Source organism: Caretta caretta, chromosome 10, assembly GCF_965140235.1.
Source record: "Caretta caretta isolate rCarCar2 chromosome 10, rCarCar1.hap1, whole genome shotgun sequence".
Lineage (NCBI taxonomy): Eukaryota > Metazoa > Chordata > Testudines > Cheloniidae > Caretta > Caretta caretta.
The window spans coordinates 74,265,595-74,289,030 of record NC_134215.1 but is presented as its reverse complement, the minus strand read 5'-3'; the positions used below and the strand labels follow the sequence as shown (position 1 = coordinate 74,289,030).

The following is a 23,436-nucleotide window of genomic DNA, read 5'->3' as shown; positions in this document are numbered from 1 at the left end:
AAGTGTTCCAGTTATGAGGAAAATTTCAGGTGCTCGCTGCACTGTAGCTGCCTCTGCCTCCACTGGCGCCATTCTTTTACTTGCAGATAAAACATAAAAGTGAGGGCCATCAGAGATCCCACACTTTCCCCAGGAATGAGGGTGTAAGGCCCACATTGCATCATGGCTCTGTTCCAGATTCTATCATTACACTCCACCATCCGTACCTAAAACGCCCCCTATGTGTTCAGCTGGGAAACCCCTTTTCATATTGCGGTGTTGGTACTGAATGGCAGCAGCGTTCCAGGCCATATTTCAGTCACAGGAACATGACCCCTATCTACGGTTTATAAAGCACATTGGGATCCCTCTGGTTATGTACAGTAGTTAGAGCACGATTCCTGGTTCCTCCAGAGACTTTTGAGATGACAAGTAATTCCCTTACCTCCTCTGTGCCTCAGTTTACCTGGTAAACGAATATTAAATACTGTATATTGTGGCATGGGTACATTATTTATTTATCTGTCTGTTTGTTATTGTTTATTATTTTGGTGTGCCTTCATTAATTATGTATTTTATTGGCATTATTAACATAAAACTCTGAAAAGTATGAAATTCCCTTCTGCTTGCCCTCCCATAAAAAGGTAAAAACTGGGTAAAGATGTCAAAACACAGTGTTTTGTTTTGTTTTGTTTTTTTTCCTTGTGGGTTTCCACTCAGAAAACAGATGGCCCCTCCTCACTGACATTTCCTTATAGTTTTTAAATGAGGCTGCAGTCGGGGAGAGCTCAAATGTTCCATGTAGAGCTGCACGAACTCCATGTAGGATCATAATGAACAGTATCGAAATGCAGTTTCATACAAACTTTTTCCTAGCCACGCTCTTAGGCTAAGCCATAATGAACACATCCCTTCATGTAGTATGAACTGTTTCCCCTGACCGTGACTCTGTGGAATATTTAGTATTTACCTTTCGTGATAATTAAAAGGAAGGGAAATGAAGTCTAAAGAAAGAATGAGTGACATTTAATATTCCCTAAAGTTCTCTTGTTTCTTTAAGTGATTGCTATTGCCGAAGGAGAGCTAGAGGTCTCTTATCAGCAGCCAGGTCCTGACCTGTAGGCCAGGGAGCCTTCCCTGTAACTTGACCCCCGTACCAGGTGCGTGCCTGCCAGTCACGAGGCTGAGAAAACATGCAGTTGCAAACAAGCCATTCCAAAGCACATCATTGCCTTTAACTGTTTCAAGCCCTGTCCCTGTGCTTGTGCGCACACAATTGCGCAATTGCATGTGCACATACACACACACCCCTGAAGCCTGCACACATACACAGCCAGTCAGATGCCCACACACAACATACGTACATGCACCAACACCTGCAAACACAGGTAAACGAGAATCAGGCTCACCACTGCCCATCCTACCATGTCTATACTAATTCAAGCATGCTAGCTCACTAAGAACTAGCATGATTATGTCCCCATGAGCTGGGAATCGCTCCCCCCGTTCCAAGTGTAGACATACTCAGACACTAAGAATGTGGCTACACATAAGCACTAGAGTGATAAAGCGTTAGTTACAAACTCTATATTTTCAACTGCTCAGAAATCATGAGATTAGCTTAAAAATCATGAGATTTTTTTCCTTCCAAAAAATAACTGGATTCTTTTATTCACCTTCTGATTTTTGTACTCTTTAGGGTGGACTTGAGTCACATATTCAAGCTTTTTCTCCAGCAGGGCTAGAATTTTTTTTAATGAAAGCTGAGGTTTCACATGAGTCCAAGAGCTGGAGCTTTAAGAAAAAAGCCTTTAATGCCATGAGATGATGTGATGAAATCACAAGAGCTGGCAACACTGCAAATTATTTGTGAAAACACACACCAAGGTCTGTAAAATGATTAGGCCTTCAATAGCATCCAGGAGTAATAAAGATGGATTATAGGATGAAAAGGTTCTTTCCAACATTAGAGCCTATTCTGACATGTCACTGAGTAATAAGAGTAATGTGCATTACATATTATGAAGATAATATGGACATTGGGAATGATCCGAAGCCCACTGAAGTCAATACCAATCTTTCCACTGATGCCAATGAGCTTTGGATCAGATCCACGGCGTATAAAGTCTCATTGGTATCCTATTTACATTCTAACGGTCCCATAACAATTTGTGCAGCAAAACCATTATCAAAAGCCATTAACTATATGAATATTTTGGATCTTTCCTAAGGGGCTGAATCCCACACCCCTGTTTCAGACTCATGCCCTGTTGAAAAATCAAAGCTATTTATTTCATCCGTTACTGTAATTAGAGGGCAAAGAAAGGCAGCTAAAATCAGTGTTCTTTCTTTCTTTCTTTCTTTCTTTCTTTCTTTCTTTCTGCCTGCCTGCCTGCCTGCCTGCCTGCCTGCCTGCCTGCCACTACCATAAAATAAATAAATAAAAGCCAAATTCTAATGACATTTTCTATAAATCATTTGCTTCCAGGCTGAGATCACATCCACTCCATCACTAACTTTTACAGCCAAGTCAAAAACTCCTGAAGAAGGGCATGTATAAAATTCAGGCAGACCCTTGCATTGGGAAGTGTGTTTGGGAGTGGGGGGAGGAGAATTCCACTGAGCTATGTAATAGATCAGCTCCCACCCCATATAAAGATGCTGGAGAGGAGCAGGCAAAGGGCTGCTACAGTACAGTCCACTGAAGGCTCTGGATTCATTCTGCACTTAGCCCAGACTCAGTGCTGAAGATTTATAACATCCCCTGCCCCCCTCCAAACTTGATTCAAAGTGAAATTCATAAGGAAGTAGAGACACCTGCACAACACATGAAGCAAGCTAAGCCCTCACGCTGCTTTATGGGGCCTTTCTTTGAGTTAAAATTTCACACTCTAACACACATATTTAGAATACACAAAGCTAACAGGCAGCTTCGCTTCCTCCTGCCCACACCTGCCCTCCTGCAAAATAAAACTGGACAAACAGGCTGGGCTCTTTCAGGCAGAAGGCTGGGGATCCTGGCAGCTCTGTGAAACCTTGCAAAAAGCAGCAAAACCAAAACAGCTTCTTCATTCTTCCTTTTGAGGCTATGGCACCTCACTTGTGGCTTGGAAATACAACACAGCTCTCACTAACAATAATGACAGGTTTCGGAGTAGCAGCCGTGTTAGTCGGTATTCGCAAAAAGAAAAGGAGTACTTGTGGCACCTTAGAGACTAACAAATTTATTTGAGCATCAGCTTTTGTGAGCTCAGCTCACGAAAGCTGATGCTCAAATAAATTTGTTAGTCTCTAAGGTGCCACAAGTACTCCTTTTCTTTCTACTAACAATAATATACACTAAATTCTGTATCAAAGCACCTAGTTGTAGAAAATATTGCCACTCGTGTGTGAAACAAGACTCAAGTATGGGAACCATTGTGTTAGACTCTTTTTGCGCTATTTACTCTATGATTTTAATAAATATAGTACCAAATCCCTCAGTACAAAGGGAAAGTTGATGTTATTATACCAATCTTGATTTCTATTTTTACTCTTTTAAGAGAGGTAGGAATAGTGCGTAAGAAGCAATAGAAGTCCAAAAGCATCCTGCTTCATCTACTACTCAGAGCAGCCAGTAAACAGCTGAAGAGGGTGAAAAAAATTTTCAACTGAAAACTCATTAGGACACTTTTCATCCAAAATCTTTTTGTTTACTTTTTTTTTCCAGTTAAACTTCAAATATTGTTAGTTAAAATTTTAATTAAAATGTTTTTGTTTGTTTTAATTTTCCTGGACATAGAATCATAGAACTGGAAGGGACCCCTAGAGGTCATCTTGTCCACTCCCCTACACTCGTGGCAGGACTAATTATATAGACCAGTGTTTCCCGAACTGGGGACGCTGCTTGTTCAGGGAAAGCCCCTGGTGGGCCAGGCCGGTTTGTTTATCTGCCGCGTCCGCAGGTTTGGCCGATCGCGGCTCCCACTGGCTGCGGTTCGCCACTCCAGGCCAATGGGGGCTGCGGGAAGCAGTGGCCGGTACTTTCCTCACAGTCCTAGCCCATGTCTACACTACCAGGGATCGACGCTGCTGCAATCGATGCAGTGGGGGTCGATTTTAGCGGGTCTAGTGAGGAGACCCTCTAAACTGACCACAGAGCACTCTCCGGTCGACTCCATTACTCTACCGGAACAAGAAGAGTACAGTAAATCGATGGAAGAGTATCTCCCATTGACACAGCATGGTGTAGACACTGCAGTAAGTCTACCTAAGCTAAGTCAACACCAGCTACATTATTCATGTAGCTGGAGTAATGTAACTTAGGTCGACTTACCCCGGTAGTGTAGACAAGGCCCTAATGTGGCTGACTGGATAGTGCATTAGACTTGGGCACAGGGGACATGCATTCAATTCCTGGCACTATCAGTGGCCTGCTGGATGACCTAGGAAAAGTTATTTCACCTCTCTATGCCTCAGTTTCCCAATGTATGAAAAATGACCAATAAGAGCTAGGGATTATTAGGTGAATTGTATCTACCTACTGATTATTTGAGAGGTGGACCTCTACGTCTCAGTTCTTGTGACTATATGCCTACCAGGAAGGAGGGTCTCATTCTTACAGTACTGGACTAGGAGTCAGGAGATTTGGGTTCAGTTCCTGGCTCTGTCATAGATGCCCTGTACAACCTTGGCAAGTCATTTAGTTTCTCGTACCTCAGTTCTCTCATCTTTCCTCCACTCCATGTCTGTCTTGCCTATTTAGGTGGTAAGTTCTTGGGAGCAGGAACTGTCTTTTATTATTGCGGTGTGAGTGACTAACACAAGGAGGCTTCAGTCTGGGTTGGGGCCTCTATTGTAGTACAAATTATTATTATTATTATTAATAATAATAAATAATGAAAGTCCAGAGACAGAAGCGGGGACAGGGACTTCCCCCTGGGCATTGGTTTACCTGAAACCTGGAGACAGCCTATGGCTGACAAATATTTGGGCACACAAAGTACATCCCCTGGGTTCCAGCACTGATGCAAAGGCCATAGGAAGATTGTCACTGGCTTAAACAGGCTTTGAAATTAAGCTCTCCTTACCTTCATCTCAATGCAGATTATTCATAGATCACAGAAATCATCTGTTGGGGGTGGGGCATTGCCACTCAAAAATGTGGAACACAAGCAAAATAGAAACTCTTTGGCAGTGTATATTTGTGGCTGTTCTGGAGGCGCTGATGCAGGAAGACAGAATTTGGCAGCCAAAGGAGAGTTTTCCTTGTGTAGTATCATGCATTACGTTTCTAATCAGGCTCTGATCTCCTAGAATCTTCTAAAACATCTAACCTCTTCACCCTGTACAATTCACTATTTGCCGATTGCCTCTTGACAGAGAAACACCATATAAGTATATGTGTGTCTGTGTTTTCCTTAAGGAAACAAAGTAATAGAGCTTGAAAACAATCATTGAAATGTTGCAGGTGGAGGAAGAAAAAAACAAATCTGCTCAGACAGAGAGACAAAACAAGCAACTACTCAAAGGATTTGGTAGCAAATGCAACTGTCCCCTGCCCCCTACCCATTCGGAGTCTCGTTCAGCATGCCCTGGCTGTGGATCACAGTACCAGCCACGCTGCAGTTCAGGCTTCGTTCTCACCAACTGCTCTTAAAGTCCATTTTCATCACATAACATGAGGGGCAGCAAATCTGCCAGTCACAGTACGAAAATGTCTCCCCATCTAACAACTCATGGTGTCAGATGGGGATGTGGAGGAAGATTACGAGGGCTAGTGAGCGATTTGCCCTAAAACATACAGTAGTTGCCGCCATAGCTGCTTCTGGCTGTGCCCCCATCAGGTTTTCTAAGCTCAGCGGGGTCAAGACTCGAATAGCAGACTCCTAAGGGAAAGGCCAGGATGATGCAGGAAGAGTGGTGTTGGACCATTAACTAGTTGGTGCTCTTCCCTCTGAAACATTAATGAGCCAAGATCACACTGTGAACGGGTGAAGGTGCCATGTTCCGGAAGAGATATAATAAAGGGTCCCTGACTATATGTAGACATTAATAATTTCTGGTCACTGTTTGTTACCGTGATGTCCCAGCCAAATGAAAGAAAATCTGGATAGCTACATTCTACCCAACCACACATATATCCTAGTCATTTCCGAGTCTAAGCTGCTGCATAATGCTGTGCAATTTATGCAGTTGCAGTGACTCACCCCAGAGGCAGCTGCATTTCATTGATTGAATGTGATTCTTTACATATAGGGTTTTTTACAAAAAACAAAGCTCGTAAAGTCCTTTGGAGTCCATCTGGCAGAAAAGCACTATATATAAATGTTAGATCATAATAATCAAAAACGCATTCAGTATGGTGTTTCTCTCACATTTTTGTTAATTTCAGTGAACCAGTTCCTTTTAATGAATAATTTCCATTGGGAAGCTTTGTTTTTCCTGTAACATAAAGCTTCTTGGTTTCAATCCCTTGTCTGGTTTTCATTAGTCTTGCAATGAATTAGCCAACAGGGCTTTTCCTCTCAGTTGGGTTGGGAAAATACCATTGGCATGTGTCTGCATGTGTTTTCTTCCTTATTATTATGATCTTCAGTTTTGTGAGCAGTACATAATAGACCCTTGAGGTAACAACAAGTTGTTTCTTTGCAGAAGTTCTTCTATATGCTGCTGTTAACTCCACAATTTCTATTTATACTGCTTTATTAGGGTGAAGCTACATAAATATCCTAAATCTTACAGTTTCCATGGAGCCTATAATAAGCAGATACTGGTAATGAAGCTGTTTTTGAATATGTATATACATGTATTTGGTCAGTGATCCCACTCCCCAACCCCACGTTTTCCCTCTTTTGGTCACCCCTCGATACATCACCACTAGCTCTCTACAAGCCTATTTGGTGGTTGTCTTGCTCCAGCTCCTAAGATATGCAGCTCCTTGGATGTGATAAACTAGTCAAGTCATCCAGAGCCCAGATAGCAAGAGCTGAGTTTGGGATGATTTTTTTTACCATGTAACAGGCTTATTCTCTCTTCCCTGTGATGTTGGGGATCAGGTCCTGCTTTGAGCAGGGGGTTAGATTAGATGACCTCCTGAGGTCCCTTCCAGCCCTGATAGTCTATGATTCTATGTATTCAGGCCTCATGTTCCCACTACTATCCTCAGATACGGTTGCATGAACTGAGCTTGTTCCAGCGCCATGTTTCCCCCTTTCTGAGTTCTGGAGGAGTAGTGGACTCTAGTGCTGTCAGAAGAGTGAGTTGAGGGTTCCAAGGTGGACATGCCAAACCCTCGAAAAAAATGCAGAAATTGGGCTTGTTTTTGGCTTAATTGGCTTGTGAGTTGCTTGTTGGCTAGTTTTTGGCTTGTAGCTTGTTGCTTTTTTTCTTTTCTTTTTTTTTTTTTTTTTGATTGGCTCCCAGCAAGCAGGAGAAAGCAGGGGCAATGGGGGAGAGAGTCAGGGGTGTACAGTGGGCCCATCGCAGTCCCAGATTGCACACAGGGGGATGCAGTCACATAGAGTGTTTGGGTTCTTAGGGACTGGCTTGTTTGCGGCTTGTTTCGAAATGGGATTAGCTTGATTTTTGTGAAAATCAGGGTGCTTATTTACTGCATGAAAGTTGGCAACTGTGTTGCAAGGTTGTTTCCTACACTGGCTCACAAGCAGTCCATATTTGTGGTGCCCTTAGTTACTGTACCCATTTCAGCTTCTGTGCTGCTGCAGAGTACAGTCCCGTTTTTTCAAGGCTTCAGTATTATATATCTGAGAGATCCTCTTGTCCCACCGAACAGGAATATGACTCAGCATCAGGCAGTTGATGGTTCCAAACAGTTTATTTATTTATAATGTCTCTCTACACATTTTATTTTCCCCTCAATATGAGAAGTTATCATCAAAGCAATATATTTTAGGTTCAATTTTTATTTAGTAAAACACCTCCATTACCCATTACCCATAAATAAATAAATAAATAATAGGACACATACCCCACCACTCTCCAACAATCTCAAACAAGCCAACCAACCTTCTGGACAACCTTGTCAGCACATTTTTGCATTCTCACTTTTGTGTATCCAGTTTTGACTATGCCTGCAAAAGCAGACACACACAAGTTGCACATACAAACAGTCGTTTGCATGAACTAAAGAGCTGTGTGCTCACCTTATGTCCTTGTGATCATATGCACACACAGAAGTGACTGTGCAAAATAAGATGCCAAGAGCTGAAAATTTGGTCTCTGAAAAGATACCTTAGAAAACCTTACTTAAAAAATGACAACAGTTAAGGTAATTACACACCAGAAAAATTAGGCAACTGTTTTATTGCTAGCATTGATCAGAGAAATGCATATTCAAATGCCTCCTCGCTCTTCCAAATTTAGCAGAAAATCTTCCTAAAAAACTGTAGAATATGTGGGAAAGAAATTAAAACAAATATTTTTAAATAATATTACATAATGGGTTGTACCACATTTCACTTGGGCTTGAAATGTTTTTATAACCCTCTTTACAGCCTTTCTGTTGGTGAGTTTTGGGTCTTATTATTAACTAAGTGGGAACATATCTTGCCGTGTCCCAGAAATAGCAACACATGAATTCCCTCTCTCATAAACTGAAAGGATCATTTCTCATTCTCTTTTTTTTTTTCTATAAGCAATTTTTTGCACGAGGCAGAAATCACAAACCATGTAGTGAAGTTACAGGTCTCCTCTAGGCGCCATCCTTTGCACATATTAGCTTCTAAAGATAGACACTCCTCCCAGATGCAGATAGCAAGTTCTCAGACTTGGGCAAAAGCCACCTCCTTTTGTGCGTGAAGCATTCCCATTATAAAGATGGAGTAGACCCTGGATAGAATGTGGGCTGTGTTCTTGCTTCAAACACTTCCATAACTCTTAAATGGCCAACGTCATAAAAATGAATATGAATTACTGCCTTTCAGCGGGCTTAGTATTTTCATCTACAAACTTTTATTACATTGTTCAGCACCGCCGTGCAATACTGTGGAGATCCCCCAGCTGCACAATGCACCCTCTTGTCCCCATCTGCCCCAAAGTTGCCAGCTGTTCATGCACTCATTGACAGAGAGCCATAAGCATTTAGAAACTCCAAGGCCCACAGGTGGCATAGTGGTACAGTAGCTCCATGAAACAGGTGCTTTCAGCGCATGTGATGGACTCCTGCTTCCCAAGGGCCATGAAACTGCGGGCCTGATCCAAAGCCCACTGAAGTCAGTGGCAATGTTACCATTGATTTAAATGAGATTTGATGAGACCATAAATAGATGGCAGAGGTACACACTTGTGGTCCATAAGGGACAGAGGGAAAATCAGCCTCACTTGCACTCTCCCTACTGTTCTTTGAGAAGACCAGGTTTCCCACCTCTTAGTCAAAGAATAAGGATGTTGTTACCAAGCACCCCATCTGCCTGCCAGAAGAAAGATACCTTCCAGTGCTTGTGTTAAAGAGGAAGGGAATAAGGAGCTACATGGTGATTGGGAACGGAGTTCAGCTTGAAGAAGTATTGCAATTGCTCAATACTAAGGAAATCTACAGGGCCTAGTTCACCACTGCATGAATCTGGTTTCATCCCAATGTAACTCCATTGATTTCTAAAGGGGTTAAGTGAGACTTAATCAGTGAATTTAAATTGTCCTTGTCCGCCAATTCAGAAGGTCTACACAACTTAAGATACAATGAAGCTCCTCATTAAGCATTAAACTGAGGTTTGCAATGGGGAATGGTGCAGGCCTTCTCCTCTGGATTGAATTTCACCCAAAGTGAAAATATTAGGCCTCTCTGAGATCTAATCTGCATCCATTAGCTGGGTTTATAATTGGAGTTTCTGGCCCATTCTGAGCCCTTAAATGCACATTTAAAAAAAAAGTGTTGGTTTCTAACATTCTCATTGATGGAGAACATCTTGAAGGACCAAATCTTCTTCTTGTTGCAGTCAATCGGATATTTGCTATTGACTTTAGTCAGAGCAAGATTTGGCCCACGGAATTTGGAACATAGGCAGGAAAGGATGGAGCAGAGGAAAGGATATTTTCAACTCAAATTTATCATTTTTGAAGTCTCTAGACTGTTTCCAACATTCCAGAGATTTCCCTGAAACCTGAACTTCTCCCTTTCCCTTTGGGGCAGTTCATTTTGTGAGCAGTTGTATGTTCATGTTAGTGCATAATGGAAATCTTGATATACATGGGAGTGATTGTAAGCTCTTAGGAAAACATTTTATATTGAACAGACAAAAACATGATCCATTTCAATGTGCTTCTTTCACCCACCCATACTAATCAATAAGATTTGTGCTTGCAAAGCCAGCTCTCTCACATACAAAACCCATTGTCAAAGCAGCTTTGGGGATACAGTAAGGGTTAACTGCCCTGCTGCCCTCCCACACAGTGGTTTGATCAATGCCTTGAGCTGCAGGACAGACAACTCTTTGTTTTACCCCCTTTAATATCCAATTCCCAATTCACTGGGGTAGATGGTGGAACTCTACAAAAACCCTTTTGTCTCAAGAAAGAGATGCAGCACTTGCTCTACAACTGACTTTTAATGCTTGACTATGGCTTTTCCTTTATACTTCAGAAAACACCTGCTTGAGGGTCTTGATGGCTAATGGGGCAGAGAGCACAGAGCCTTTCTACTTCTAGGGGCTTCATTTTAGATTTTGTTCAGGTCATAAATGATTGAAAGTTAGGTTGCCTCTGAATTTGGTGTTAGCACAGTCTCAACTGGAGAGTGGTTCACATCTCAGAAACTACTAGCAGAATCTGTACAACTACTTGGAAGCCAGGGATGTGAGGCCAAGAATTCGGGGCCTAATCCAAAGGCTACTGGAGTCAATGGAAAATCTCCCATTCACGTCAGCAGGCTTTGGAGCAATCTTTTGATGAACATAGAGATAGAACCTCCCCTCTTCCTCCTGGAACTCTCCAGATCTGGGTTTGTGTACTTTGGTGGGGCAGTGTGGGGGAAACTTGAACTGCAGCCCTCAGTGCCAAACAGGCTCAGGAGACAAGATTCCAGATTCACATGCCATCCACTGACATACTGAACTCATCAAGGAATGGTATAGAAAGACAAGTCATAAGGGCCTGGATGATGGGGGACCTTAAGAAGCTGAAATATTGCATGCTTATCTCTGACTGAAGTAGATCTGGGATCCATCTGAGGTTTAGCCACAAAGATTTCCCATGTCTTGTTCACAGGAAGATACAAGTCATCCCAACTCTATAGTCTGGGTAACAGATTTGATGGGGCAGGAAACAGACAGGAAATCATAATATAGTTTAAAAGTCCATAAGTGAGAAGTAGGTCTTTATTTCTCTTTCTTATTTCCACAAGCTAAAGCCTTGTGGAATAATCACTTCCAGGGTCAGCTTGTTTATAACCTTATAGTAGGTTTTGTTTGTTTGTTTCATGTGTTAAACTTCATGTATATAACAGGAAGAAAGAAAGAAATCGGAGTTGATTACAATTAACAGTGATGTGACTGGGAAACAATGGACGCATTCTGAAAAAAATCTTACAGCAGCCAGGAAATGCATGAAGGGGGGGAAAAAGGCAGACAAAGAAAGAGAGAGATTTCTTATGCAAACATATTAAGCAGTTTGCCTGAAGTCTACATTGCGTAACTGGGAAAAGAGATTTCTCTAAGTGCGAATTGCCGTGTGGTTGTTTGGGGATTTTGTGTTGTGTGGATGTTTTTCAGCAGAAATATATATGTATAAAGCAGTTCTTGCGGTAACCTCTGACTCTTTCTCACCATGTCTCTCTCTTGATTTCACTCTCGTTCTGTTTTTATTTATTCCCTACAAATACAATGGAGAATAAAAATGTGGTAGGACCTGCTGGCGGCATCTATGGCCTCCGGATCCAAGCTGACAAAAATGTCAAGAAACTGACAGTAAAATATGCGAATAAAATCCCTGTGAACGAGAACAAAACCCAGACTCTTAGCACCACTCTCTAAATTGTGGCTTTGGAGAAAATCTCCCTGTAGCTCTATTTTTTTACTTGTCATATGTATTCTCTCTAAAATCTTTAGTTACAATTTTATATAGTTCAAATTGCGCAAAGAAAACAAGAAAGCAGGCAGTATTAACGGGCTGGGAGTTCAAGAGGGAGCAGATATTCGCTGGTCAGACAGACACTGTGCACAGAAGGTCCAGACAGCTGGACCCTGCATGTAGCTGCCAGACAGATAAACCTCTGCTTCTCTTCTCTATGATCGTAAGAACACAGGGAATCAATAGGGAAACCAACTGAACAAATCAAGTAATAATGTCATACTTTCATGCCCACTCCATGAGAAGAATCAAGCAGAGGAGCTCCGTAGTGAGAAATGTGTTTTGCCCAACCACATCAGTAGCACGTAATAGAGAATGGGTTCTTTGTTCAAGGTAGATCATCTGCTTTCGACAGTCAGATAGCTAGATAGAGCCTTTTTGTTTCCATAATAGATATAGGTTGGAAGAAAGGTCTTGCAGTTCAGGCACAGAACTAGGTAATTAGAAGATCTGGATTCCCTTCTTAGCTCTGCTACAGATTTCCTCTGTGCCTTTGTACAAGACCCTTCACTTTCTCCACGTGAACAATATGGAGAGTGATGCTTTCCTATCTCACAGGGGTGTGGTGAGGGTTAATTCAGCTGATGTGAAATCCACCTCTATCCAGAAAGGCAGCAGAAGGCCTATGCACCACTTAAATGTCATTTAAAATCTCAAATTAGGCTTGAGTGGGATTTAAATGATGCACAGGTATTTTGCTGGCTATATTTCTAAGAGTGAATTACACCCCAGTATCTGGAACACTCATTGACCAGCAGATTGCATCAGTCCTTGTGTCTGGCAAAGGGGTGTACATCAAGTTATCCATGACCAAGAAAGGAAATCTCTTGAAGGGAAGTAACCTGTACAAAGTGTGTTTTAACAAAATTGACTTTATATTGGAAAAACCAAGACATTTAAATTTAAAGATTCATAGCTCATTTTTGTAACATATCTGAGTGAGTGGCAGCATGAAGTGGTGTTGTCTTATCCATGGAAAATCCCTCTGCTCACTGTTTAGCAAAGATATCTTTCAGCAAATGCAAATTCGTTTTTCATTAATTCCTCTATTCCTCAGGTAAAATGCCTCTATTTTAATCGAGTGTTGACATAAAAGCGTGCAGCAAATTATGAGAACTTTAGAAACTCACACCAAGCCCAATGAAATCAAATCAAGGGAATGTTGGATGATTATCAATCACAGTTGTTTGTTTTTGTATTAGCACCAAGAGGCTCCAATCAGAACCAGGGCCCCATTATGCTAGGCACACACATATATATATATTACTGGCCCTTCCCCAACCAGCTAACAATCTAAGACAGGATACTACAAATGCTGGAACAAACAGAGGTAGGAATAGGGGAGGAAAGAGGAAGAGGGTAACAGTGATAGGACATTGGTTGCATAGATAGACGAGTTGCATAATCTATTTGTCCAACTGTGTCCAGTTCTGGTTGTCCCATCTCAAAAAAGATATGTTAGAATTGGAAAAGGTACGGACTATGGCAACATGAGTAGGGGTATGGAACAACTTCTTACAAGGAGAGATTAAAAAGACTGGAACTGTTCAGTTTAGAAAAGAGATGACTAGAGACTATAAAACCATGAATGGTGTGGAGAAAATGAATGGGGAAGTGTTATTTACCCCTTCACATAACACAAGAGCCAGAGGTTGCCCAATGAAATTAATAGGCAGCAGCTTTAAAACAAACATAAGGAAATACTTCTTCACACAATACATAGTCCACCTGTGGAACTCATTGCCAGAGGACACTGTGAAGGCCAAAAGTATAACTGGCTTCTAAAAAGAATTTGTGGAAGATTAGATCCATCAATAGCTATACCTAAGATGGTCAGGGATGCAACCCTATCCTCTGGGTGTCCCAAAACCTTTGACTGCCAGAAGCTGGGACTGGATGACAGGGGATAAATAACCTGTTTGGCTCATTCCCTCTGAAACATTTGGCACTGGCCACTGTTGGAAGACAGGATGCTGGGCTAGATGGACGATTTGTCTGACCTAGTATTGCCATGCTTATGTTCTTGTGTACATACAAAACTCGATGGGTCTGAGTCAGAGTGGGTTTTTTTTTTTACTTTTTAAAGTTACAGGTGATAACTATGATTATTACATATTTATATTGCTGTAGCACCCACTGGAACAAATCCTGTTGTGTGAAGCACTGTACAAACATTACAAAGAGATAATCCCTGCCCCAAAAAGCATAGAAACAAAATAAGCAAAGTAACTATGTTAAATAAAGAAGATCTCAGCGAATCCTGCTTGCCATCAACCTGGCCATTATAAGCTGGATAATTTCCCACAGGCATCACAGTAGAAGACTGCTGGGAGTCCAGAACCCCATCTCATGTGTAAGGTAGTAGGGTTGGGGAATCTGGGTGCGAATACAGAGGTAACTCAAAATCTTTGGTGGGAACACCATGTTGCATCTGAGCAGGTAACTGGAGAATGATTTTCAGTCAGTTTAGGAGCACCATAAAATCTTGCTTGATTACGCACCTTTGAGGTAGGACTGTAAGGTCTAATCATCCATGCTACTAAATTATTAACTCTCTTACTCTCTACTCCTTTTCCCCGTGCCTTTAATTGATGCTCAGTGGTTTGGGATAGAGTGGTAGCGGAACTATTCCTCCCACCCTGCCTTTGTTCTTAGAGATTACTGGGGTGACAAGTTGGATTTTTTCCTCCGGAGGTCCAATCACCTTGCCAATGCATCTTTTCTCTCTATTGTCATTTCCTCTAAGAACTCTAATGGGCGTGATTCCAGATGAAATGAGAAGTGATCTGCCTCTGCCATTAGCCTCTCCAGAACAGACAGACTTGTTCAGCTATGCTGGAAGAATGACAGGAGAAACTGGATGTGGTTTAATTAGGCCGCAACTTTATTATTAACTGTCTCCCAGAACATAAAAGTATACAGTGCAGGTAATTCCATGATAATTTCAATATATACCCAGGGAGCAGACATTCTGGCAGCCCTCCACATCCTGATCTTCAGCCAACCCACTGGTGGGACCTTACCACTCCCCCCACAGCTTGAATGAGGGTTAGGGTGGGCTATAAAGGAGGGGGGGATTGGCTCCCTTCAGAGCCAGTCAGAGGAACCCCAAACACTCCCTGTTTCCGCTCCTTCAACAAATACCTCTTTTGAACCCTTTGCCAATTCCTTTACCTGATCACTGTACCCCTTCCCACGAGAGTACCTCCACTGGACACCTGGAGGTATTTACATAATCAGTTGTGACATCATTGCCTAACTCCCTGTTCTATGTTCACACCAACTAAGCCCCCTGCAAACCAATGGTGGGTAAGGCAAAAAACCCACCACTCTGCCTTGGCCAATCTAGCAGTGACGGAAAAATTCCTCCCCAGCCCCGCAAGAAAGGAGCTGCTAGCTCAGTGCCCAAAGTGCATCCTGACCAAACCTAGTATTTTGCCAATTCCTTGGGTGGAAGAGTGGGTGAGTCTCTGCCTCGTGTGGGTAAAAGAGGGCTTTACCTGCCCAGCTTCTACTTAAATAACCTTTCCCCTCTTCCAGGCACCTGGGGGGGTGGGTCAGCTTCCCAATGCTGGCCCGCTCTGTGGCTGCCGCAAAAATCACTCCATGCCTCTCCACATCTTAAAGAAGTAAATGCCTTCCCCCAACAAGCCAGACAATGCCCCCTCCCACTTAAAGGGCAGTGCAGTCAACCTAATATGCATCTATGCAGCAGCTGTTGTGCATCCTCTCTTTTCAAAACGTCTGAGAAAATGTAATTGTCCTTCTTTAACAGCCATAAAGTTGAAGAAAGCCATGCATTAATGAGAGTTCAATGTAGTGTACGATAGAGGGAATGTGGGAGAGATCACACTCTCCCATCAACTCAGAGGTAAATAAGCCAAAGAATGAAAACACATATCTGTAAAATGAGGGGAAAGACAGACCTGAACTTCCATCCCTTTCTCTCCACAGACATCTCTGTGTATGGATGGAAGGGATCTGCATAGAAAGGACCCTCTGTATTGTTAAGCTTAGCCAGAAGAGCTGACTCTCCCGGTCAGGAACATGGAGCAGCACATTTACTACATAACGATCTTTGAAACATTGATACCCAATGGGCCTGATTCTCAGGGCAGGCTTACACTAGAAGCACTACATCGGCGGTACAGCTGTACCGCATCTGGTGAGGACGCTCTATGCCGACGGGAGAGCGCTCTCCTGTCAGCATTACTCTACCTCTGAGAGAGGCGGAAGCTGTGTTGTCAGGAGAGCGTCTATCGCTGACAGAGTGCCAGTGTGGACAGCACTTAGGTCGCTGTAACGTGTGTCATTTGGGAGGGGCGTGTCTTTTTCACACCCCTGAGCGACATAATTTATATCGACTTAAGCGGTAGTGTAGACCGGCCCTCACTCCCCTGCCCCAGTGTATGTCAAGAGTAATTCCATCAATGTCAAAGCAGTTACAGCATCATAAAATGGCCATAAGTGAGAGGAGATTCAGGTCTAATTTGTGGAGGTTCTTTCATCTCCTCTGCATGTTCCCTAATTTGTCATTACTAGAATAGTTGCTATAACTATTCTGATGAAAATATAAAAGAGAGAACTTGCACAGCCCATAAACTCAATGAACCGTCGAATAGGTGACAATAATCTTGATAGAAGTTTGGAATATTTAATTAGCACAAAAATACACTTAGTGAGTGAGTTCAATTGCTACCACGGGCACTCCTTGAAATAATAGCCAAAGATTTTATGTGTCCATGAAATGCCTTAAAAGACATTTAAGAAAAGAAACAGACAGTAATTCATATATTAATTGAGGAGCAGACATCTCCATACGTGCCCAGTAATAAAAGTTTCCAAGGAAAGTTAACCTGGGTCTCCAAGATTCCCAAAGGTGACTTCACTGAAAATGAAGACAAAGAATGCTTTGGCAGCTTTACACTTGAAGGCGGCGCTCTTAGGTATATCATTGCCAAAGGAGACAGATGAACTACCATCATTTGCGGAAAGCTCAGGCAATTGAAATTCTGAACCAATGTGCAGTCGTGGGCTTCAAAGAGTGTTGTGCTGGAAGGGTTTGTCAGGAGTAGGAACCCGTAGGCTACATCTACACTATAAGCTAGGGATTCTCCTGCTCGAATGCACATGCTTGCGTTAGCTCTCATCAAGATACCAACTTTGCCGAGTGATGTTGCCTCCTTCTTTGGTTGTAACTGTGAGGATTCATTTTTATTTCAATGAGAAAACAGGTCCGTAGGTTTTTCATTCTTCCTCTTGGCCCAACAGCAGCACAAGATGTTTTATCACAGGGTCAGGGAGAATTTCATTGGAGCCTCTTGTTTTCACATGGTCAAAATTCAGAAATATATATTTGGTGCTTTGAAAGAGACAATGTCACAAAGGTGAAAACAATTATGAGCCATATCAGCTGGGAAACAGAAAAAATGGGAATAATAATTAGAAACTGTTTAAGAAACTTTTACCAGATATCCAAAAAGCCCCACAATTGAGAAAGTAGGCTATGTTGGTTTTAAAACAAACAAACAAACAAACATATTTGCCTTAGAGAGGAAGTGAAAGCAGCAATAAATAATAATAATCATAACAATAATAATACCCCAATATATTCATTCTATTAATTTACCCTTTTTTGCGTTTGTCATATGGCCTGTGTTACATAGGAGGTCAGACTAGACAATCACAACAATCTCTTCTCGTCTGATGTCCACAAATCAAGGAGGGTGAAAAATAAGAGAGGGTTCATAGAAAAGCTGCAGGAATGTTTACAAGATTGGAAAACATGTCATATAGTATGCTCAATCTACTTCACTTTCTCTTTGATAGACTAAGGGGTGACGTGATCACAATCTAAAAGTACCTACATGGGAAATATAATTTGATAATAAAGGATCCTTAACTCGAGCAAATCTATATCAAGATCCAATGGAAGTTCAAGCTATACAAATTCAGATTAGAAATAAGGTGCATGTTTTTAACAGCAGTGATAATTAATCATTGGAACAACTTAGCATGGGTTGTGATACATTTTCTATCATTAAAAAATATTTAAATCAAGATTGGATTTTTTTAAAGATAGCTCTAGTTCAATCAAAGCTATTGGATTTCAAGCAGGACTGAATTCAGGGAAGTCTTATGGCCAGTGTTAGACAGGAGGTCAGACTAGATGATCTCAGAGGTCTGTTCTGGCCTTAAAAATCTATACATTTATGAATGACTGCCTGCCAAGTGGAGACATGGCACTCAGTACATAGCACTCACTGTTCTAGCACATCTCCTCTAATCGAAGAGATTTTTATTCTTGCACAATCACCTTCCTTCAAAGCACCATTCTCAGAGTGACCCTCATACCATGACTGGTTTATCCGTCTCACAAGATTTCCAGCCCATTTTCTGAAATGGTGTGACTGAAATGATTTAGATACAGGTCAGATAAAACATCCAAATGTTTTGCATGCTTATGTGAGCCAGAATAAACTTCTGAATCTTCTAAGTTTGTCCCACCACTGATGTAACAGATCCAGCATCAGGGGCAAGGTTGTCTCATTGTTCCATCTCCTCTGAACACCATGACTTTTGGAAATTCAAGTTTCCATCACAAACTTTTTTTTTTCTGAAAAAAAGTTCATCATTGCTCATTATGTCCTCCTGATAATTACTATAAGTAAATGTGCCTTTATTTCTTCACAGGAGCATCTCAGTGACGGCATTTTTCACTTTTTTTTTAATACAGTGTGTGCCATTTGTGTGTGATAACTAACCTAAATCTTCAGGCTGACATTTGGCAGTCCAGATGGTCAAATTACTGCCCCACCTGTGGATATTCATGCTGCAGGGCATATATGATCATTCACATGGGTTTGGGAAGACTTTTTCCCCTACGCCATAGCATTGCACAAATACAGTATATTGTAGGTTTGTTTGTTTGGTGGGTTGGTTTTACCTTCTTCTCTTCTACCACCTCCTTTCATTGGTAGGATGATACAACTAACCAATGGTGTAATCTGGTATGGCAAGGCCTGCAGTATGTTCCTGTGTTCATAGTTAGGTCCTCAGCATGACTAGTGGGTCATCTGATGATTTGCAAAACCTCGTGACTTTCATCTGCTTACTTGACAGCTGGGGATTTAACTAAACAACATCCCAGTTGGTTCGGTCAAACCTGGTTAGTCTAAATGGAGTTACAAACTCAATTTTATTTATTTATTTATTTGAAATGGAGAATGCCATGGGTGCAAAAAAACTTTTTTCTGGTCTATGCCAGCAGAAGGGCTGTCTGTGCAGCAAGCATCAGTTCTAGTTAATCCAGATCTGTTTGTCAGCTGATTTGTTCATCTGAATTTATATTTATCTAAATAAAAGTCGTTTACAGGGACTTACACGTTAGGGACTTACACGCCTTAGGGACTTACACGTTTCAGATGCTCATCCACGTGGATAAGAAAGCAAGATCGATGTATGGTACTTTTTCCTTAAGTTTGTAATACCTTGGGATTTGCCTGAGTCTCTTAGAGCCATGTTGTTCCAGGGGTCTGTGACTAAAATGCTTTAGAGAAGCAGAGATGTGATGAACTGTCAACGTAGGTATGATCTTGAGGCTATGGCCATGAGAGCTGGAGACAAATGCCACCCTGATTCCCAAGCTAGGAAACATAGATATGGGGAGAAATGCTGAGCAATAAACACTCCCACTGAAGTCAGTATGAGTTTTGCCAGTGATTTTGAAGGGGACAAGATGGGGGCCTTATTGTGGATACTATGGTTCTGTTTGTGTTCTTTTAATATCCCATTGCCAGTTGTACAGCAGGGGTTTTGGTCTTAAAGGTAAAGGTACTAAGGTGAATTTCCTCCTGCAGTGCAGTCTGGCTTTTATTCTGAAGTTTTTTGGTTTTTTTTTAAATTATTTACTTTTTTTAAAGCAAAGTAACTTATGTGAAGGGTGTTATATTTAAAAAACAAAGGGGGAAAAAAATTCACAAAATAGCATGCATGATTGATTTCAGGTCTGCTCCCTGATCCAAAGACAACACAGCACAGCAGTCAAATATACATTTTATGGGCTTTTGTCTGTTTTGCAATAACACCGGAAAGCATTCTTTAATTAAAATTTAAAACCGTAACTGATTAATTTTCTGTGTAAACAATCCCTGTAAACATGGAATGTCAGCATTTTAAGGGCACACTGATATAAATTTTACTCCTTCCCTCAGATGCTCTCGGGAAAGATGGCAAGAGGAGAAAACAAGTTCAGGAAGGGATCCGGGAGAGGGGAAAAGTTCAAGGCCCTGGTGTTCTGTACTTAGCGTACACCAGCTGCAGGATCTCATCTGCTGCCCATTTCTCTGTGTAGGAATGTTGGCATACGCTTTCACTGTGGTATGATTTATTTTCTCTCAATTGCTAAAGGGTGATGTGGGGCTGATTCAAAGAACACCCGTTCCTGACACAATGTTATCCAGTGGCAGTGAGTCATGCAATGGGACATGTGGGTCTTATGGGATCAGAACAAAGCTTTTCTCTTTTCTATATAGGCATCTCGATTCCTAGGACCATTTGTTTAGAAGGATTTTTTTAGCACTCTCTATAGGTGATTAAGAGAACGGTTTAGAACATTAATGCATTAAGCCTCTTAAATGCCTGTGAGTTAGGTGAGTATTATTACTCCTTTTTAGAGAGGCAGAATGGTCCAGTGACTAGCAAATGGACTCGAAGTCCAGAGACCTGGATTCTGCCACTGAATCTATGAGACCTTAGGTATATCATGTAGGGAATGATCCAAAGATCACGGAAGTCAGTAAAAAGATTCCAACTGATCTCAGAGCACACTGGATTAGGCCTTTAGGACCCAATTGTGGCACTCTTACTCATGCTGGCTAGTACTTTTTTTCCATCAGCAGTGCCCGTCCCTCCCCGTTCCCCCTTCTGCCCCCCACCCCCCACCCCCGCCCCCGCATTTCAAGGATCACTTACCCATATAAGTGATGGCACCAATGTGAGGCTCTTAACCTTCCTATTCCTTGGTTTCCCCATCTGGTAAATGGGGATAAAGATATTTACTTAACTCTAATATGCTTCAAGAACCATATATAAAAGTGATAAATGCTATTGTTTTATACAATGGGAATCTGAAATGTAGGCACAGAGAGGTTAAATGATTTGCCCAAAGACTTGTACTCCTTGTATAGCTTAAGAGAATTTCAAATGATTTTATTTTACCTCAAAGGCTCTGGGGGATGACTTTCAGGGCTCTTTTTCTTGAAGCTTTATATAAGGAAGGGTCTGAAAGAAACAGATTTAAAAGAAAGAGTTGAGGCCCTTGTTTACAGTGTGTCGGTGTGTGGTATGTTTAGAGTTGGTTGCAATTTTTTAAAACAATCAACAAAAATGAATCAGACATTTGCAAAAAAAACCCAACCAAACAAACTCCCAAAACTGTAACACATTTGTCCCATTTTGGGATCAGCTATAGGGCTGCTCAGAAAATTTCAACATTTTGCCTGTTTTCATTGAATTATTACATAAAAGTGGAGAGGGGAGAGGAAGATTATGATAAATATTTGCGAATATTTCATCTATTTTTGACCAGCTCTAGTTCTATGGGAGAGAACTGAGCTCAACGTCAGGTTCTCTGCTCCTTACTGTTTTTAAAGTGTCATTCACATTTATTGTTATTGAAATACATATCGAAATAAACTATGATAAATTCTACTGCTACCATGCATCTGGACTCACAGTTTTCTTCAATGACTTTGCATTTTATAGCTCTCTGCAGATAAGAGAATTTTGGCTTTTCATCGCTCTTAGTTGTCTTCTGACAAAACTGAAAAGTAATATACACCTTCTGTAACATTTCTGTCCTTCTTCCTCAACCTTCCTGAGGGAAAACTCCTTAAAACACTAGGGATTTTAGAACACTTGCAAGGCTATCTCCTCCTTTCCTCTCCTGGGAGAGCATCTCAGACAGGTCCTGTATTTACTGGGTGAAATCCTAGCTCCATTGACGTCAATGGAAAAACTTACCATCGACTTCAAAGGGACCAGGATTTCACCAGCTGAATCTTGGAGCTATACAGCAGGTTAATACTGTGATCTGAGATCCCAAAGATAGCTAACTCCCCATCTTCCTACCTATTAACTTCATTAGGTTTGCTGGTTTTATCATAACCTTCTACGTATCCATCCATCTGTTGTTGTTATTATTAATAATTATTATTATATTTATTTATATTTTATATCATTTATATATATAATATATAATTTATATGAAATAAAAATAATAATAATTATTATTATTAATGCATTGTATTATATAGTGTACAGTCAGCTTCTCAGATGAAGTAGGAAGACACACTCCCTGAACAAAGGCCTGATCCAAAGCCAAGGGTAGCCAATGGAATGACTCCACTGAATCAGGCACTAAAATCACATACAAACCATTTAAAACCCCAATCCTGCAAAACCACATATGCTTCATATGACTTCCGTAGGACTGTGGATATCAGTAAAGCATGTGCACAAATTTTTGCCGTTTTGGGGCCTAAATTGCATCCATCCCCATCTCTTACCAGAAACTCATTACATTGTTTCCAGAGCTGATTAGGATTTCAGTCACCAGACCCCCATTAAAACCTGTTGAAGTCACACAGTTCAAACCCCAGCAGGGACTTGAGTGGGCAGTAGCAATTGTCTTTGGGCAGCTGAGCACTCGCACTGTAATAAGTACTTTGTTTCAGGTGCAGTAGCCCACAGGTCAATCAGTTATTTGGCCTTCTGTGATATTCCTCTTAACTGGGACTGGAGAGTGGCTAGCTACAGTCTCATCATTCCCAGCAGTTCTCTATGTGGAATTGTTGTTTCCATAAATCACTGCAACTTGCCTCCTGGGAATATAGTGGTGCTGCCCGAAATGAGGTAAAACAGCTCCGCTGGTGTGGAGGATCTGCAGGATTCAGCACTAATAATAATTTCATCTCAGGGTTTCAAAGCACTTCACAGACTATTAATTAATTAAGACTCATAAACACTATGAGGGAGGGAGGCATTATAATAACCATTGCACAGGTGGGTGAATTGAGGCACAAAAAAGGCAAACTTATCCAGCCAGTTAGGCGCAAGATTACAAATGGAACCTGGGTCTTTTGGCTTCCCGTTTCCTGATGCAGCTTCTAGACCATGCTAACATTACTAGATCTGCCATACTCAGAAAGGGTTCACTACCAGTTATGCCAAGTTGAGCCCCTCCCCAACCTGTTCCCATCCTTCATGCTCCACACACATCATTTCAATCCTGTAATTGCAATTTTAAATAAGGTTTACATACTGATAAACAAGCTCAACCACCACTCACCTCGTCCGCCCTGGACTTAGGGACTGAGGTTGAGTTCAAATGAG

General features: G+C 41.5%; 1 long non-coding RNA gene across 1 annotated transcript; it reads right to left on the bottom strand.

Annotated features, from left to right (window-relative positions):
* Positions 1-14,971: 14,971 nt before the first annotated feature.
* On the bottom strand, positions 14,972-21,327 carry LOC142073502 (uncharacterized). Its single transcript, XR_012670386.1, has 3 exons — positions 21,262-21,327; positions 21,016-21,075; positions 14,972-17,455 (listed from the first exon to the last, which is right to left on the bottom strand). It is a non-coding gene; the product is annotated as an uncharacterized LOC142073502 (long non-coding RNA).
* Between the last annotated feature and the right edge of the window lie 2,109 nt (positions 21,328-23,436).